A 16,519-nucleotide genomic window follows, 5' to 3' on the forward strand; every position below is an offset into this window, starting at 1 on the left:
TGGCTGAAAGGGAGAGGCCAGAGAGTGGTAGTGGATAATTGTCTGTCAGGTTGGAGGCCGGTGACCAGTGGTGTGCCTCAAGGATCTGTATTGGGCCCATTGTTGTTCGTTATATACATTAATGATCTAGATGATGGGGTGGTGAATTGGATTAGTAAATATGCAGACGATACTAAGATAGGTGGAATAGTGGATAATGAAGAAGGTTTTCAAGGATTGCAGAGGGATTTGGGCTGCTTAGAAAAGTGGGCTGAAAAATGGCAGATGGAATTTAATGCTGATAAGTGTGAGGTGCTTCATTTTGGTAAGAAGAATCAGAATAGGACATATGTGGTAAATGGGAGAGCATTGAGGAATACAGAAGAGCAGAAAGATTTAGGAGTAACGGTACATCGTTCCCTGAAGGTAGAAACTCACGTGAATAGGGTGGTGAAGAAGGCTTTTAGTATGCTGGCCTTTATCAATCATTGCATGGAATATAGGAGTTGGGAGGTGATGTTGAGATTGTATAAGACGTTGGTGCGGCCTAATTTGGAGTTCTGTGTGCAGTTCTGGTCGCCTAATTATAGGAAGGATGTAAACAGAGTGGAGAGAGTGCAGAGAAGGTTTACCAGAATGTTGCCTGGGTTTAAGCATCTGGAGTATGGGGAGAGATTGGACAGATTGGGTCTTTATTCTTTGGAGCGTAGAAGGTTGAGAGGGGATTTGATAGAAGTATTTAAGATTATGAAAGGGATAGACAGAATGGATGTGGATAGACTATTTCCGTTAAGAGGAGGAAAGATTAAAACAAGAGGACATGAGTTAAGAATTAAGGGGCAGAGGTTTAGAGGTAACATGAGGGGGAACTTCTTTACTCAGAAAGTGGTAGCTGTGTGGAATCATCTTCCGGGAGAAATAGTGGCGGCGGAGTCAATTGTATTATTTAAGAAAAGGTTGTATGGGTATATGGATGAGAAGAAGATGGAGGGTTATGGGCATTGTGCAGGGAGGTGGGACTAGAAAGGGGTGTTTGGTTCGGTGCGGACTAGAAGGGCCTAATGGCCTGTTTCCGTGCTGTAATTGTTATGTTATGTTACATTATGTTATATATATGTTAAATCCCATCAGATTTTTTTTACTCTTGCAGTTTCCCAACTCACCTACAAGTATTCTACATCTTCTCGCTAAAGATTTGATTTCATTTTTTTACCCACCCACTCCCTATGCCCATCCACCTGTCTTTTTCACCAGATGTGTATCTTTGGATGTTTAGCTCCCAGATGTGATCCTCCTTCAGCTATATTCCACTTTGTCCACAATTTGGTACCTGAAAATGTTTAACTTTAAGCTTAACAATCTTGTTTCATGTACTAAGTGTATTTAAATATAATAGTTTCAGTACTATATTCGCTACCCTTCTCACATCTGTAATCATGTTGTCTGATCTTAATTTTTTTTTGCTTATTTAAAACTTTCTGCCCTTTTTAAAAATTGTCTGGAGACTTCATTAACCTCTCCTGTGTTCTCATTCTCTTTAGACTTATCTATACTTCTTCATACAGCTGAACCCACACCCTGCAATTTAGATTGTAGCCTTAACCACATGCGATTCACTGGGTCCCAGCATGGTTCAGGTGGATCCCGTCCCATTGGAACAGTTCCCTCCTTCTCCAATACTGGTGCCACTGTCCCATGTCTTCTCCCACACCAGCCTTTGAGCTACGTTCAACTTTCTAATTTTATCAATTCTGTGTGTAACGTGATCGATAGTACTTGGAGACTTGTGTGGAGCACAAACTTGCTTTTATTAGCTTACAATTAACAGCATATATCTATAATAGTCTTCAGGTAAATTGGAGGTAAGGTGGGAAAACAGGGTTTATATCAGGACCGACGGGGGTGGGGCCAAGATGAGGGGGTCGGCCATCTAATCTGTACAAGACAGTGAATTCCAGTTCACTGCACTGTGCAAATTTGCCTGTGGCTCAGATAATCCAGATATTATTACAATTTTTATTCTGATTTTCCTTTAGTCCAGAGCTGCTCAAATTTCCTCAGCAGAGCCTCTTTCCTAATTATATTCATGTCATTGGTACCCACATGGACCATGACAAATGGATCTTTCCTCTTACACCCCACATTCCTCTGTTATGTGAGTGGGAAGGGAAGATTGAGATCACTGCTCTGGACCCAATTGTTACTGAAATATTTTGCTTGAGAAAAATTGTCATTGGTTCATTTCCTTTGGAGCTATAACATTGTGCACATAACGAGTCAATTAGGTACGATTAAAACAGTGGTTTTCAAACTTTTTCTTTCCACCCACATACCACCTTAATCAATCCCTTACTAATCACAGAGCACCGATGGCATAGGGAATACTTAAAGTTGTATGTGAGTGGAAAGAAAAAGGTTGAGAATCAATGAGATAATGTATCCAGAACCACACTTGGAGTATTATGTCCAGTTCTGGTCACCTCATTATAGGAAAGGCGTGGAAGCATTGGAAAGGGTGCAGAGGAGATTTACCAGGATGATACCTGATTTAGAGAGTATGCATTATGAGCAGAGATGAAGGGAAATAGGGCTTTACTCTTTAGAGAGAAGGATGAGAGGAGACATGATAGTGAGATAGATATTGAGAGGAATAGATAGAGTGGACAGTCGGTGCGCCTTTCGCAGGGCACCACTGCCCAATACAAGAGGGCATGGCTTTAAGGTAATGGGTGAAAGTTCAAGGGAGATATTAGAGGAAGGTTTTTTTTTAACCCAGAGAGTGGTTGGTGTGTGGAATGCACTTCCTGGGTCAGCGGTGAGGGCAGGTACACTGGTGAAATTCAAAAGACCACGAGACAAGCGTATGGAGGAATTTAAAATGGAGGGTTATAAAGGAGGCAGGGTCTAAAAGTTAGCACAATATTGTGGGCTGAAGGGCCTGTACTGTGGTGTGCTGTTCTATGCTCTATGTTCTAACCCAGTCACCAGGCAGGCAACACAGTCTCGATCCTTTCTAAAGAAATTAGTATCAATTTTCTTGATGATACTGTCCCAATGACCACTACATTTCTCTTCCCCCTTTTGAATTGATGCCTGAACACAGTGCCATTGGCAAGTTGCTCATCCCTCCTCCAGCCCCCACTCCCTGCATAAAGAAATTCCAACTAAGTTCTACCCAACATCCCATCTTTCACCCTTTTTTTTGAAAATGTTATTTCTCATTTGTATCAATACAAGGTATAAATTCAATCATACACCAACTTAATAAGTCATTACAAATTGATAATTAAAAAAAAATCTCCCCAACCACCCTCCCCCAAAGAAAAAGAAGAAAAAAAAACACCCTACTTCTACATATATGTTATTAACATATATAATATTCAATTACTTTTTTAATAATTTCTAACTGAGTGGGGTGGGCAAAGATGGAAGATGTGGATGGAGTTTTATTCATAAAATCCATATATTGTTCCCAAATTTTATAAAAGTTTTCAGTTTGATTCCTTAAACTATATGTCATTTTTTTCTAAAAGTGTACAATTTTGCATTTCAATATGTCATCTGTCTAGTTGTACCACACTCTCATTTTCCACGTTACCACTATACATTTCTTTGCAGTCGCTGCTGCTATATATTTTTTTTAATTGATATTTGTCCAATTTCAGTTTTATATCTTTTTCACATATATTCCCTATTACAAATATTCTTGGTTCATTTTGTATCTTCACCTTCATAATTTCTCCTAACAATACACTCAAATCGTTCCAAAATTATTCCACTTTCTTACAGGACCATATCAAATGTAAAAAAAAATCCTATTTCCTTGTTACATCAAAAACACTATTATATTGAACCATTTGATACCTAGCATTAACTGTATTTATAAAACTCTCTCAACACAATTTTGACCGTATTTCCTCTTGGATTTGTATATTTAAATCTTTCTCCAATTGTAATTTTGATGTGTATAAATCTTTTTTTCTTTTAGTTTCTTGTAATTTTATACACATATTTATAATAAATTTCTTCATAATAAATGTATCCGTTTTATTATACCTTCAAATTGAATTTGTTCTGGGAGTCTCAAATCTGTTCCTAATTTATTTTTTAAATATAATTTTAATTGATAATATGCAAAAATTTTATTATTTTGTATGTTATATTTATCTTTTAATTGCTCAAAAGTAAAAAAATCCAAAAAAACAATCTTTTATCCTCTGTATACCTTTACTGTGCATACCTTCACTATACCAATTATCAAATGAAGAATTATTCAAAGTGAAAGGAATAAGATGATTTCGTTTTAACAACATTTTAGGTAATTGATAATTTTTAATTTAATTTTAATTATGAATTCCATTCCATATTTTTACTATCTGTTTTAAAATTGGTACCTCCATTTTCCCTTTAAACAATTCCCTATTCCACTTGTACAAAATTTGTTCTGGGATACTTTCTCCAAATTTATTCTTTTCAATCTGAACCCAAGCTGTTTTCTTACCCGTTTGATAACAGGAGGAAAAAAATCTTAACTAAGCAGCTTAATAATCATTTTTAAAATTCAGTAATCTTAGTCCTCTCTGATCAAATTTCCATGTTAATTTTTCAACACCAATTTTTGACATTTTACCATTCCAAATAAAATTTTATTCAAACTTCAAAAATATATTTCTGGTACATGAATGGGTAATGATTGAAAAATATTAATCTTAATACAATTCACCCATCCTATTAACATTATTGGTAAATCTTTCCATCTTCTAAGATCTTCTATCTTTTTTAATAGCAGTGAATAATTTAATTTAAATGTTATTTATATTTCTATCAATCATTTTGCCACTTAAATTTTGTCAATCTCCTACATTTTGTGTCCTCTCATTCTTGTCTCACCTAATCTCAGTGGAAGAAGCCTGCTTGTAACGGCCCACACCTCAGGTCGACACAGGAAATGGCCATCAAATGCGACAATTGGCAAAGCATTGTGCAGGCTGAAATGCCTGTTTCCGTAGTCCACTGGCAGTTCAGTGAAACTGGCCAATCACTGCTGGTGGATCGAAAGGGGCCCATTCGGGGCCTGGGCATTCAAAGAAACCAATCGGCATCCTGCCCACTCAGGCCATGCCCCAGTGGTGATGCAGCCGGGCTGACTATAAAAGGCAGAGTTGCCACTGAATTAACTCAGTGTCAAATACACTCTACTGATGGGTGTGTCTTTCTTGTCCTGCGGATTCGAGCAACAGCCTTAGGGCTATATCCGAGAGCTATAACATAGCTGTAGCCATAGCAACCTTGCTACAGTGGCGACTCTGACTGCTCCAAATGGCGCTTTGGCCCTGAAGATGGAAGAGCAACCTGTGATCAATACTGTAGAGTTGAAGCTGCTCAGCTCTTGGATGTTGCAACCATGGGTGTAGTTCCAGCAAACCGAGGTACAGTTTGCCATGCAACAAATCTCCACTGACGTCACGTGCATGCATGTGACTTCGTTCCAGCAGGTAATAGTACTGCATCAATAGCGCCCGGACAGGAAGACCACTGACTGACGTCTAACTGACCACCCGAACAGCCATGCCCCACCAGTGAGCAGTACTGTTTCTATCACCGATGGGTGGGTTCTGAGGATCGTCGATGCCGCTCCCCCATGCGCGTTCCAGCGAAACACTCTGGCTGGCCATCATTAATGCCTGCGACAACCGGCCAACTTCATAGCCTGCTACACATTCAAGAACACCTCAGATTGAAGAGACTGCCATCCGTGCGGTACTGGATGTAAACAGCGTCTTCATTGTTGAGGTCTTTCATGGCTTGTTTCAGCATCATGCTGAAGAAGATTGAAAAGAGGGTTGGTGCGAGAACGCAGCCTTGGTTCACGCCATTGTTAATGGAGAAGGGTTCAGAGAGCTCATTGCTGTATCTGACCTGACCTTGATGGTTTTCGTGCTGTTGGATATCCACGTTGAGGAACTTTGGGGGGCATCCGAGGCGCTCTAGTATTTGCTAAAGCCCTTTCCTACTCACAGTGTCGAAGGCTTTGGTGAGGTCAACAAAGGTGATGTAGAGTCCTTTGTTTTGTTCTCTGCGCTTTTCTTGGAGCTGTCTGAGGGCAAAGACCATGTCAGTAGTTCCTCTGTTTGCGCGAAAGCCGCACTGTGATTCTGGGAGAACATTTTCGGCGACACTAGGTATTATTCTATTTAGGAGAATCCTAGCGAAGATTTTGTTTGCAATGGAGAGCAGCGTGATTCCCCTGTAGTGTGAGCAGTCTGATTTCTCACCTTTGTTTTTGTATAGGGTGATGATGATGGCATCACGAAGGTCCTGAGGCAGCTTTCCTTGGTCCCAGCAGAGCTTGAAAATCTCATGCAGTTTGGCATGCAGAGTTTTGCCGCCAGCCTTCCAGACCTCTGGGGGGGTTTCCATCCATACCTGCTGCTTTGCCACTTTTCAGTTGTTCAATTGCCTTATGGGTGAGGACCTGGGTGAGGACCTCATCCAGCTCTAGCCTTAAGGGCTGTTGTTGGAGCTGGAGCAGGGCGGATTGCAAAGTATAACAGTGAATGAAGCCACAGACAGAAAGGTCAGTGGGAAGGAGTATTAAACTGATGGGTGACTAGGTCAAGAACACTCCTGTGGGCTGAGCAGAGATACTCTGACAAATGATCACCCTGTCTGCATTGACAATCTCCATTGTAGGGGACAGTGACTGGAGTACACTAGATTGGAAGAAATGCAAGCAAATTGCTGTTTCGCTGAAAAGACTGCATGAGACTTTGGATGGTGAGAAGAGTGAAATGATGATACAACTCCTGCAGTTGGAAGGGAATGCACCATCAGTCAATAAGTGGGAGGTGGGGCAGAAGAGTAGACCAAGAACTCATGAAGAGAGCTAAACACAATGAATTAGAGGAACTTAGCATCAAAGGGGAAAAAAGTTAATATTTTAGGGTGGAACCCATCATCAAAAACAGACTGTGTTTTCCCCCAGATTCCTGCATCTGTACTGTCTCATGTCTCCGTGAAGGGAGCTATCTCTTTAGAATACAGTGAGGGGAGAATAGATATTTGCTGGAAAAAAATCTCAAAAAATGCACAAAATGATCCAACGAATGTGTAAGTTGGTAGATTGGAACACCAGGGAACACTGTCCACTTTGGAAGATGCTCTAATTTTCCTCTACCAGGGAATGTTTGTTCAAGAAGGTTCCTCTGAAATAATTTTCTTCAGCATGAGGATTAATTCCTTAAATTACAATAACTTAATAGTATATATCATACACATCAGAGTTGCAAAAAAGGCCCTGTGTAGCTCTAGGGAATAATGTTCCTTACCTGCATTTATTAGTGAGTCTATAAAGATGTGAAGGAACTTTACCTCATTAAAATGTTATTTGAACCAACCTTTCACACTGTTGCAAAGGCCAATATTGATGCAATATCTACAGTCAACACCAGGCAAACTAATGTGAAATATTACCCCAGGAGATACACTCTGTTTTCCTCTTTGCATACTGCTGTCTACTGTAATTCACCATATGCCTTTAACATATGTTTTCACCTGTCTGGTGGATGCTATTATCAGATGGATTAATACGGTATCCTCTTTTTGTACTCCAAATAATTTTCAGCTGGGCCTCTGCTGTGTTTTTCCTTGAGTCTCCAAAGTGATAAGATGTGCAAGAAACTACTCATTAAGGGGAGTTGGAAAGAGGAAGAAAATCATGTAGAATCTGTACCAGTGTTAATTGGAGAGGTCAGTTGCTCAGCTCAACTTTTGCACATTCTCAGACACAATTAAATGTCTCCACCATAGTATCCAATAAATTGGTTCATGTTTTAAACCAGTGATTCTCAACCTTTTTCTTTCCACGTACCACTTGAAGTAATCCCTATGCCACAAATGCTCTGTGATTAGTATGGGGTAATTTAAGGTAGTATATAGGTGGGAAGGGAAGGTTGAGAATCACTGCTCTAGACCCAATTGTTACGGAAATATTTTGCTTGAGAAAAATTGTCATTGGCCCATTTCCTTTGGAGTTATGAAACCGTGCACATAATGAGTCAATTAGTCATGATTAAAACAGTGGTTTTCAAACTTTTTCTTTCCACCCACATACCACCTTAAGCAATCCCTTAATAATCACAGGGCACTGATGGCATAGGGAATACTTAAAATGTTATGTGAGTGGAAAGAAAAAGGTTGAGAACCATTGTTTTAAAACATTATGTTTACCTTCTGTTTTATTTCCTGGGACCTTTTTCCCCCCCTCATATACCAAAGCCCTTGAGAGTTTGAATACTTAAGCAAAAAACAAACACTTAAATAATTCATATAAACTAATGCAGATGTCTGTAACTAATTTTTAATGTATGCAAACAGCAGACACTAATTTCTCAATGCAAACAGTATAGTCTTAAGGTTTATCTGTTATCTTGAATCTGAAAATTGATTCTATTGCAAAAGAACTGTCTTCAACAACATCAATTTGAACACTATTTAACTGCCCAGAACTACATTAATTCCAACACGCGAGGAACATCTTGCATTGGTTTAATTCTCATGCTGCGGAATTGTGTTGTACTTCATATATGTTCATATTATCATATGGCCTTACATCAAATTAAATCCAATATTAAAGAACTGTCAAATATGAATGTAATCTGAACATAAAATTGTCCTTAAGTACATTGATTATAAAGTTGCCATATTGTTTGATGTTAAATTAATACAAAATCTTCAGCATTATTCAATATTACAATGATTTTCTTGGTGTATCAGGGTCTTATATAAAATAGGAAATAATATCTTGGTATTATAATAAAATGCATAGATTTTAAGGCTGTATTGTTCAATAGTCAATCATTTCAAACACTGCTGAATTGTCCTGCATGATATTCATTCCAATATTGTGGGATTTTGCTGCATGTCACTGCAACATAAGACTAGGTATTACTTGGCAAAATATATCTTTATAAGATTAAATATATCTTTAGAAAGTTCTTATGGATCTGTTAGTCAACGTTCAAACCTGGTCTTACCTTACAGTCATTCACAGCTTTCTCAGATCTGGATCAAGTTAGTTTGCCAGCAGTTTAACATTTAGTGTTAAGTGGCCATTTTACACTGCAAGGGAGAAAGGTAGAAATAAGGAAAGCTCCATCTGTAAAATTATTTTGTTTGTGCTAATGTGGCAACTACTGAAAAATGTTTAAGATTTGCATCTACATTTTAACAATTACATTAAAGCATTGTTAATTTTTTAAAATTGTGACAAAATTAAAAACTTCAGAGACAGCAAATTTGGGCATGAACTTGCTGCCCATCAAATATTTTTGTATTTCCATTGGTGAGGCTTGATCTGGCCCACCCAAGGATTTCATTATGATGTTTGTGGTGCACTGTTAGCCAGAACCAGACACACACAAGGTAAAGATGGTACAAAGGGCTTTAATCAACAAAGACTTCCACACAGCCAGGCTGGCTGTTGCTGCAGTAACTCTGAGTAAGACTTCGGAGACCAGGCGCAGGCTTATTTCCTGGAGGGTAAATGACATCCAACCGGGTGGGGCTTGATCCATTCAGGTTGATTGATTGATAGCCAGCCAGGTGTTGTCCTGTCCCCCTTACACTCCTGCAGGTACAGAGGCTTCCCCCTGCAGTAGGCCAGTGGTGTACCACCACAATGTTGTATTACCAATCAACCATAATCAGACAGGGAGTTGTGATTAAAAGGCTTTAATCACCTTAAAGCATCAGCACAACTTGCATGTTGCTGGCTCAATTCCAAGGCAGGTACTGCGTGAGGTATTTGGGTGTAACAGCTTTTATGGGGATATCTGGGAGGGAGGAGACACAGGTTCTGGGACAGAGCAGCCCATACAGCATGTATAAACATCAATACACATAGTGGTAGCACCACAGATGTGCTGGGTGCTGACTGGGCCCAGCAAGTTCTTCTGCACACAGATTCAGCATAGGACAACTCTGATCTTTGCAGATGGTGCAGTCAGAGAGTAACACTCAGGACATTTCAAGATGTCCATTGTTTTTTTTAATGTTTTGAAGAATTTGTTTTGTATATGAAACTGATTTATACACTGTACACAGCTTAACCAGCTGCCAAAGGGGTTCACGTTTTATTGATGGGGTGGTCTGTATGTCCAAATTCCCCATCTCTAATTGTATATTGCTGACATTTTGGCTTCCTTTGCAAGCTTCTGTTATGAAATTCATCCTTGGCAGGTACCAACTACTGTTTGGAGTCAAAATGAGAAGGTGATATCAAAAAGCCCTCTCAAAAGTGGAATCAATGTGGATAAGGGAGAAAAAAATAAAACCTCCACTGGTTGGAATAACACTTTGCAAAAAAGGACAGTGGTTGGGGTGGTTGGAAATCAATATCTCAGCCTCAGAACATCTCTTCAGGAGTTCTTCAGGTAGTGTCCAAGCGGCATCCATCTTCAGCTGCTTCATCAAACTCCTTCCTTCAGTTGTAAGAGCAAAAGTAGGGATGTTTATTAATGAGTGCCCAATGTGCAAGACCTTTTGAAACTCTCAATTGAAGCAATCCACATCAAAATGAGGCATGACAAGATTCAGGCCTGGTCTGATAGGTGACAAGCAACATTTATGCCACATACTGGTAATTGCTGATATCCAACTGTCACATCCTGACATTCAATGGCTTTATGATCACTGAATCCCTGCTAACAATATCCGGGAGTTATCAGAAACCGAACTGGAGTTGCCATGCACACATCATAGACAAAACAGCAGGTTAGAAGTGGTGAATCTGTGGCGTCATGCAGATCCAAAACAATGTCTGTCCAACTTCAACAAGGCTCATACTGTGACAATTCCTCACACTAACCATCCAAGACTCTTGTATTACAAAACAATATTTATTTATTTGAATTACTTTTCCTGCATGTGTATTGTTTGTCTCTATGTGTGTTAACAACAAAAGAATTAGGAGCAGGAGTCAGCCATCTGGCCCATTGGGCCTGCTTGGCCATTAAATATGATATTGGCTTATCTGATGATAGGCTCATCTCCACCTAGCTGCCTTTTCCCTATATCCCTGAACTTCCTTATAATGTAAAAGTCTATCCAATCTTGTGTTACAGTGTATATTATATTTTATATTAATATGTCTTTAAAAGAGATAGATTGTGGGTGTTTAGTGTAGGTTGCTTTACAAACAGATATTATCATTTCACATAAGACATCTCATTTAAAATGCAAGAGCTTTATGAAAGAGAGACTTCATGTCCACAATGACTTTACAGAAACTTTAAAGAATGCCTATGGAGACTTCACAAATAGGTGTTAATTGGACTGATGCTGTGGAGTAAATAGACTATTGTCTTTAAAGCAACTGATGGCCAGGCTCAAACCAATTCTGGTGCCAACAATCTGTCTGGTTGAAGTTTGCTGTTCTCAGAGGGGGTCATGTGGTTTTGTGAGCAGAGAGAGACGAAAGAACCAACAGATTTTCTCTTTGAGGCAGAGAGAGAGAGAGAGAGAGAGAGAGAGAGAGAGAGAGAGAGAGAGAGAGAGTTCTGCAGTGGCTTTTGGAGGATGCAACAAGACAATCTGGAAGGCTTGTTGAAAACCCCATTTTGAAAACGGGTTGTGAGTTCTGAGTTCAGCCTGTTGAAAACCCTTGTAGTCCTTACAAGAGGAAGTGGCTGGCTAGAGTCTTTCCCTGAAATAAGGGAAACAAGAGGAACTCTGTGGTGAACTGGAAGAAGAGGTTATTATTTGGAGAACCCATGATGGGCCAAGTTTCTTCAGCAAAACACTAAAGTGACTGATTGTGGGAGATCAGTTTGTGTGTACCCAATGAGCAATAAATCTCTCTGTGAAACTAACTAGAACCTTCCTGAGTGTTAACCATTTACCTTTAAGCAGCAAAGCCTGGTGAAACTTCATAAATTTTAAATTCTGTGCACTGTACAAGAATTGCCTGATACTGGTGAATTTGGAGGAGTGAGAAGTGAGATTGAACTGTGAATCAAAGAACTTTCCTGAACATACACACATAACATACACATGCTCTTAGAATTAGAAGGGGATTAAGTTAGGTTAAGTTAATAGAAATAAGTTAAAATCTGATCCTGTTTTTATGTTAAAAGAAAATTAAAAGCAACTTTTATTTACGTAACCATTTGTCTTGGTGAATTTCTATTGCTGCTGGGTTTGGAGTCTTCTGGACTTGTAACAAATGTCTTAAAATTGAGGTTTTCTTCACTGTTTCAATGGGCAGCAAACTCCATGGATTCCTTCTCATTTCTGTCCTAAATCTTATGGATACATTGCCTAGTTCTGGTTTCCCCTATCAATATAAATAATTTACCTACCTCTATCTTATTTATTCCTTTCATAATTTCCTATGTTTCTGTCTGATCGCCTCTCATTCTTCTAAATTCCAGCAAATACAGTAACAAATGACTTAGTATCTCCTCATAGGCTAACATCTTTATCTCTGGAATTAATCTGGTGAACCTCCTCTGCACTGCCTTCAGAGCCAGTACATCCTTCAAGTAAGGAGACCAGAACTGCACACAGTACTCCAGATGCAGTCTCACCAGTTCTTTGTACAGTTGCAGCTTAACCTCCCTGCTCCTAAATCCAATTCCTCTAGCATGGAGATCAACAGTCCATTTGCTGTCTTGATAGGCCGCTGCACCTGCAAACCAACCTTTTGTGATTCATGCACAAGCACTCTCAAGTCATTCTGCATGGCAGCATGCTGCAATCCCTTTCCATTCAAATAACATTCAGATCTTCCATTTTTCCTTCCAAAGTGGATAACTTCACATTTGCCAACATTGTACTCCATCTGCCAGACCCTTGCCCACTCACAACCTATCTCTATCTGCAGACTCTCTGCATCCTCTGAACAATTTGCTTTCTCACTCAATTTAGTGTCATCAGCAAACTTAGATGCACTACACTCTATCACCTCTTCCAGATCATCAATGTACATTATGAAGAGATGTGGGCCCAGCACCGACCATTGCGGTACCCCACTCACCACTGATTGAAACCAGAAAAACACCCCTGTTCCCTTCTGTTCTCTATTAGTTAACTCATCCTCTATCCATGCTAGTACATCCCTCCCAACTCTGCATTCTTGCCTTTGATAAATCCATGCTGTGTCTACCTGATGTATCCATTTTGCTCCAGATGCCTCACTATTTATTTTTTAAGTGTTATGTCTGCTTGTGTGTTTGCATGTTTTGCAGTGAGTTTTGGAGAACGCTGTTTTATTGGGCTCTACTTGTGCAATTGGATAATAAAATAATTGGCTTGCCTTGGGTCACGAGTAAAGGTATCTCCTTTACTTGCATGGATAAGTGCAGCTTCAACAACACTCAAGAAGCATGACACCATTCAGGAAATAGCAACCCGCTTGACAGGAACCACATTCACTTACTCCACCAGTAAAGCACCGCAGTAGCAGTTTGCACCAAAAACAGGATATACTGCAGCAAATCACTAAGAATACTTGGACCCTTGGACTCTACCGTGAGAAAGACAAAGGCAGTAAACGTATGGAACACCATCAGATGGAAGTTGCCCTCCAAGCCACGCACACCATTCTGACGTGGGAATACAATATGGTTCCTTCATCATTACTGGATCAAAATTATGTAACTCCCTCCCTCACTCACCTTATTATGGTCTACAGAAACGTCAAGGACTGCAGCGGTTCAAGAAGGCATCTTCCCAGTGCACTGACAGATGAGCAATGCTATTTTAGCCTGTGAAGCCTACAACTCTTGAATGAATTGAGAAAAAAAGCAGCTCCCTGCAGACCAAAAAATCAGGGCCAACTTTTTTTTTCAAAATCACATGTTAAACATTTCTTTTGTCTGTTCATCTCAAGTCCAATGCTATTTTAAAGGAGAAAATGATGCAGACTATAACTGGTGTCTTACTAATATTTTACCCATATTGTTTCAAATGTCATGAAAGTCAGAAATTGAGCAAAGGTTTGTAACTGCCAGCAGGGTGGGAGACAAAGAAATTCAGAGAGGAGCACTCCTCCAATATTTTGCCATGACCTGTGGCTGAAAGAGTCTCATACTTACTTCTATAGTCCAATAGACCTGAACACAACATTGAGCTTAATATTCCAGTGCAAACAGACATTCCACTGTTGGAGGTACAATCAATTGAATAATATGTGGAAGTATGCCACAGGCTGACAATAAACATACCATGAATAGAATATCAGGTATTTCTGTCTGGTATTCTCTGCAATATTTCATTCTCAGTTAACATAACTATGAACCATTTATCTGGTCATATCTCATTATGGTTTGTGGGACCTTGCTATTGTTAGAACATAGTCTGTGCTTCAGAGGTACTTCATTGGCTGTTTGGAAAGAAGCAATGTTATTTGTGATCTTTTTACCTGTGTTGCACAGTCGCCCAGGGCTTTATGTTTGATATGCAGATGAGAGGTGTGGGATGAGGATAATGAGATTACGAAATGGTGATATGTTTACAACACATTAAAGCTATTATTTAGGAGCAGAGTGATTGCAACCTGATTATTTCCATCCATCATCCATTGGATTATTCAAGACTTCTGTTCACTTATTGCTAATTGTGTGCAATTTAAACAGAGCTGTAAAAACAATTGTGGCCGCCTTTATTAGGATAAAGAGACTAATGCAATTGAAATTGCAATGATAAGCATGTAGTTCATAACTTAAATACTTTGTCACATTGGCAATGTTCTTCCCAAGTTAATGTTCCATAACACTGAATTGCTGTGAAATATACTGTACCAAACATACCTCATTAAAGCAATCTTCCAACAGAATGAGGACATACAATACATTAAGCTACCCATCTTTTCTCTTGTAGACATATATAGCCATGAAAGAAAAAAATACGTTTTTGTATCAAGAATATTTCACAACTTCAAGGACATGTCAAGGGAATTGGCAGCCAAATCACATTGACACTACTATCACGTCAAAGAAAATGTAAAAGACAAATATAAAATTTCAGCTTACAGTGCTTCCCCTCCAAAACCAAGGTCACTCTAAACCCAGAGTAAGTGTACAGATGACACTTGCCTTTGCACACACCAAGAGACTGCTCCAAGGCATTCAATAAAGTACATGATGTGAAACATCAGGAAAATACTAGTCCCTCACCAGATAAAGATCCAGGAAAAATCCCTGCAAAGTGTGGATCATATCGCATGTCTTGGGAATTATCCCAGCGAAAGCAGACAGTTTTGATGAAATCACCATCACCTTTGGTGAGCCCGATCAGGCTGCAGGTTTCAAAGGTGGAGAGTATTAGAAGATCAAGTGGTCAACACCCCCACAAACCTTGCAGTCAAGGAGTCATCAGTGATCTCTACTCTCCCATCACATACTCACCTGACAAAAGCATTTCAAACCATTCTCACTGCAAAATCTAACCAATCCACTGACTCATCAATAACACCTCAGTATCAGCGCTTTCAAAATACAGCCTGCTCTCATGGACAGGGAACACCATTTACATATCCAATTCCAGACTCCTGAAACAGGTTACATGACTCTGATCTCTGCCATTGTTATAGATTATCCAGTGGACAGTAAAAATGAGTCAAAGATATCATTCTTGAAAAATCCAACATCCTCACCAAATCAAGGGAACTCTGGCCCAGGAGTGGTCAAAGTAATAAATACGTATCTGAGGTAATACTGAAAACGTCCAATCTATTCAACAGAAGCACAAATAGATGAAGGTGCTAGCCTGACTGGCCTCAGATGTTTCGGAACCTCCAGAAAGAATGGAGAGGGGAAACATCAATGTGAGAATATGCTAGAATCTATCACTGAAGAAATTTTAAAAATGGCTTTAAGATTTTAGCCATAAGCAATCTTTTGGATTCCAAGCACATTAGAAGGACATTGGCCAGAAGATGCAATAACACCTCTCTTGAGAAGCCCACAGAAATTCAGGATATCCCCAATATCTCTTACCAATTTTTATAGATGCAGCAATGAAACTCTCCTGCCCAGATGTAACAAGCTTGGTACAGGAACTGCTCTGTCCAAGGCCATAAAACATTGAAGAGACCTGTGAATGCAGTTTAGCCCATCAAGCAAACCAACAGCCCTTCCATCTATACTTTCTGTTTAATCGAGAAAGCGGCCAATATCGTTAAAGATCCATCCCATCCTGATTACATTCTCTTCTACTCCCTCCCATCGGGCAGAAGATGCATGTGTTGGAAAACATGAACCATCATACTCACAGTTGATTTCTTCCCTGCTGTGATCAGAACCATAGAACGGACCTCCCATTTGTAAAATTATGTTCCCCTTGCACTTACTTTAACCAAATTTTTTTTTCAGTCATATTATTGTCTGCACTTTTGCAAGAATAGTCAAAGTGCATTTTTTCTGGGAGATAAAATCATGTTTGATAAATTGATTTGAGATTTTTGAGATTGTAACCATCAGAACAATTGAGATCATGTATTTGGACTTTCAAAAGGTCTTTGATAAAATGCCACTCAAGG

At 39.4% G+C, this 16,519-nt stretch overlaps 1 long non-coding RNA gene across 2 annotated transcripts in view; it reads right to left on the minus strand.

Moving 5' to 3' along the window:
• LOC138737596 (uncharacterized) overlaps nucleotides 1-16,519 on the minus strand; it is a 113,002-nt gene that overhangs the window by 38,951 nt on the left and 57,532 nt on the right. For both annotated transcript variants that reach the window (XR_011341045.1, XR_011341046.1), the window contains one exon: nucleotides 9,015-9,099. This is a non-coding gene — a long non-coding RNA (uncharacterized lncRNA). The remainder of the gene's footprint in view (nucleotides 1-9,014; nucleotides 9,100-16,519) is intronic.

This window comes from Narcine bancroftii, chromosome 6 (assembly GCF_036971445.1).
Source record: "Narcine bancroftii isolate sNarBan1 chromosome 6, sNarBan1.hap1, whole genome shotgun sequence".
Lineage (NCBI taxonomy): Eukaryota > Metazoa > Chordata > Chondrichthyes > Torpediniformes > Narcinidae > Narcine > Narcine bancroftii.